The sequence below is a fragment of the Arachis hypogaea genome, chromosome 16 (genome assembly GCF_003086295.3).
Source record: "Arachis hypogaea cultivar Tifrunner chromosome 16, arahy.Tifrunner.gnm2.J5K5, whole genome shotgun sequence".
Classification (NCBI taxonomy): domain Eukaryota; kingdom Viridiplantae; phylum Streptophyta; class Magnoliopsida; order Fabales; family Fabaceae; genus Arachis; species Arachis hypogaea.
In genome coordinates, this window is record NC_092051.1 from 140,474,669 (window position 1) to 140,478,439 (window position 3,771).

Here is a 3,771-nt window from a genome sequence, read left to right on the forward strand (position 1 = left end):
GAATCTCTCCATCTCCCATGACTTGGAGGTGAAAGCTTTTGCCTTCCCTTTCCTCTTTCTAAAGGTTTCTCCGGCCTTTGGTGCCATAAATGGTTATGGAAAAACAAAAAAGCTTTAGCTTTTACCACACCAAACTTAGAAGGTTGCTCGTCCTCGAGCAAAAGAAGAAAGAAGAGAGTAGAAGAAGAAGAAATAGAGGAGATGGAGTGGGCTATGTGATTCGGCCAAGGGGAAGAAGTGTTGGTTAGGTTGTGTGAAAATGAAGGAGTGAAGATGGGTTTATATAGGGGTGAGAGGGGTGTGTATGGTTCGGCTATAGAGGGTGGGTTTGGGAGGGAAAGTGGTTTGAATTTGAATGGTGAGGTAGGTGGGGTTTTATGAAGGATGGATGTGAGTGGTGAAGAGGATGGTGGGATTTGATAGGTGAGGGGTTTTTGGGGAAGAGGTATTGAGGTGATTGGTGAATGGGTGAAGAAGAGAGAGAGTGGTGGGGTAGGTGGGGATCCTGTAGGGTCCACAAATCCTGAGGTGTCAAGGATATCTCATCCCTGCACCAAGTGGCGTGCAAAACGCCCCTTTCTGCCAATCCTGGCGTTAAACGCCAGGCTGCTGCCCATTTCTGGTGTTTAACGCCAGCTTCTTGCCCATTCCTGGCGTTAAACGCCAGTCTGGTGCCCATTTCTGGCGTTAAACGCCCAGAATTGTGCCAGACTGGGCGTTTAACGCCCATTCTGCTACCCTTACTGGCGTTTAAACGCCAGTAACTGTCTCCTCCAGGGTGTTCTATTTTTCATTCTGTTTTTCACTTTGTTTTTGCTTTTTCAATTGTTTTTGTGACTTCACATGATCATCAACCTACAGAAAACATAAAATAACAAAAGAAAATATAAATTTAACATAGATAAGTAAAGATTGGGTTGCCTCCCAACAAGCGCTTCTTTAATGTCAATAGCTTGACAGTGGCTCTCATGGAGCCTCACAGATGTTCAGAGCAATGTTGGAACCTCCCAACACCAAACTTAGAGTTTGAATGTGGGGGTTCAACACCAAACTTAAAGTTTGGTTGTGGCCTCCCAATACCAAACTTATAGTTTGACTGTGGGGGCTCTGTTTGTTTCTGTATTGAGAGAAGCTCTTCATGCTTCCTCTCCATGGTTACAGAGGGATATCCTTGAGCTTTAAACACAAGGGAGTCTTCATTCACTTGAATGATCAATTCTCCTCTGTCAACATCAATCACAGCCTTTGCTGTGGCTAGGAAGGGTCTGCCGAGGATGATGGATTCATCCATACACTTCCCAGTTTCTAGGATTATGAAATCAGCAGGGATGTAATGGTCTTCAACCTTTACCAAGACATCCTCTACAAGTCCATAAGCCTGTTTCTTTGAATTGTCTGCCATCTCTAGTGAGATTCTTGCAGCTTGTACCTCAATGATCCCTAGTTTCTCCATTACAGAGAGAGGCATAAGGTTTATGCTTGACCCTAGGTCACACAGAGCCTTCTCAAAGGTCATGGTGCCTATAGTACAAGGGATTGAGAACTTTCCAGGGTCCTGTCTCTTCAGAGGTAATCTCTGCCTAGTCAAGTCATCCAGTTCTTTGATGAGCAATGGAGGTTCATTCTCCCAAGTCTCATTACCAAACAACTTGGCATTTAGCTTCATGATTGCTCCAAGGTACTTAGCAACTTGCTCTTCAGTGACATCTTTATCCTCTTCAGAGGAAGAATACTCATCAGAGCTCATGAATGGCAAAAGTAAATTCAATGGAATCTCTATGGTCTCAGTGTGAGCCTCAGATTCCCATGGTTCTTCATCAGGGAACTCTATGGAGGCCAGTGGACGTCCATTGAGGTCTTCCTCAGTGGGAACCACTGCCTCTTCCTCCTCTCCATGTTCGGCCATGTGAGATGTGGTTATGGCCTTGTACTCTCTTTTTGGATTCTCTTCTGTATTGCTTGGGAGAGTACTAGGAGGGAGTTCAGTAATTTTCTTACTCAGCTGACCCACTTGTGCCTCCAAATTTCTAATGGAGGACCTTGTTTCAGTCATGAAACTTTGAGTGGTTTTAATTAGATCAGAGACAATGGTTGCTAAGTCAGAGGGGCTCTGCTTAGAATTCTCTGTCTGTTGCTGAGAAGATGATGGAAAAGGCTTGCTATTGCTAAACCTGTTTCTTCCACCATTATTGTTGTTGAAATCTTGTTGAGGTCTCTGTTGATCCTTCCATGAGAGATTTGGATGATTTCTCCATGAAGGATTATAGGTGTTTCCATAGGGTTCACCCATGTAATTCACCTCTTCCATTGCTGGGTTCTCAGGATCATAAGCTTCTTCTTCAGAGGAAGCTTCCTTAGTTCTGCCTGTTGCTGCTTGCATTCCAGACAGATTCTGAGAAATCATATTGACTTGTTGGGTCAATATTTTATTCTGAGCCAATATGGCATTCAGAGTATCAATCTCAAGAACTCCTTTCTTCTGAGCTGTCCCATTATTCACAGGATTCCTTTCAGAAGTGTACATGAATTGGTTATTTGCAACCATTTCAATGAGTTCCTAAGCTTCTGCAGGCGTCTTCTTCAGATGAAGAGATCCTCCAGCAGAGCTATCCAATGACATCTTGGATAGTTCAGACAGACCATCATAGAAGATTCCTATGATGCTCCATTCTGAAAGCATGTCAGAAGGGCACCTTCTGATCAATTGCTTGTATCTCTCCCAAGCTTCATAGAGGGATTCACCTTCCTTCTGTCTGAAGGTTTGGACTTCCACTCTAAGCTTGCTCAATTTTTGAGGTGGAAAGAACTTTGCCAAGAAGGCATTAACTAGCTTTTCCCAAGAGTTCAGGCTTTCTTTAGGTTGTGAATCCAACCATGTCCTAGCTCTGTCTCTTACAGCAAAAGGAAAAAGCATGAGTCTGTAGACTTCAGGGTCAACCCCATTGGTCTTGACAGTGTCACAGATTTGCAAGAATCCAGCTAAGAACTGATGAGGATCTTCCAATGAAAGTCTATGAAACTTGCAATTCTGTTGCATTAGAGAAACTAATTGAGGCTTAAGCTCAAAGTTGTTTGATCCAATGGCAGGGATTGAGATGCTTCTCCCATAGAAATCAGGAGTAGGTGCAGTAAAGTCACCAAGCACCTTCCTTGCATCGTTGGCATTGTTGTTGTTTTCGGCTGCCATGGTTTCTTCTTCTTTGAAGAGTTCTGTTAGGCCCTCTAAAGAGAATTGTTCTTTAGCTTCTCTTAGCTTTCTCTTCAAGGTCCTTTCAGGTTCAGGATCAGCTTGAACAAGTATGCCTTTATCTTTGTTCCTGCTCATATGAAAGAGAAGAGAACAAGAAAGTAGGGAATCCTCTATGTCACAGTATAGAGATTCCTTGAGGTGTCAGAGGAAAAGAAGAATAGAAGGGGGAGGTGGAGAAGAGGGAATTCGAACTTATCAAGAGGGATAGAGTTCGAATTGCACCTTGATGAGGAGTCTTAGTCCTTTAAATAGAAGGATGTGAAAAGAGGGGAAGAATTTTCAAAAATTAATTAAAAGATTTTAAAAAGAAATTTGAAAATTTGATTGAGATTTTCGAAAACTAAGATTGGGAAAGAAATAAAGTGATTTTTGAAAAAGATTTTGAAATTAGAGAAAGATATGATTGAAAATCAATTTAGAAAAAGAAGAATTTTTTAAAATTAAAGTTGATTACTTGACTATCAAGAAATTAAAAGATATGATTTTAAAATTTAAAGTTTGATCCTTTCTTAATAGGCAAG

The 3,771-nt window shown here is 41.9% G+C and overlaps 1 non-coding gene across 1 annotated transcript; it reads left to right on the forward strand.

Annotated features, from left to right (window-relative positions):
• Positions 1–2,674: 2,674 nt before the first annotated feature.
• Positions 2,675–2,782, forward strand: LOC112760490 (small nucleolar RNA R71). The gene has a single exon (XR_003180927.1). It is a non-coding gene; the product is annotated as a small nucleolar RNA R71 (small nucleolar RNA).
• The last annotated feature ends 989 nt before the right edge of the window (positions 2,783–3,771 follow it).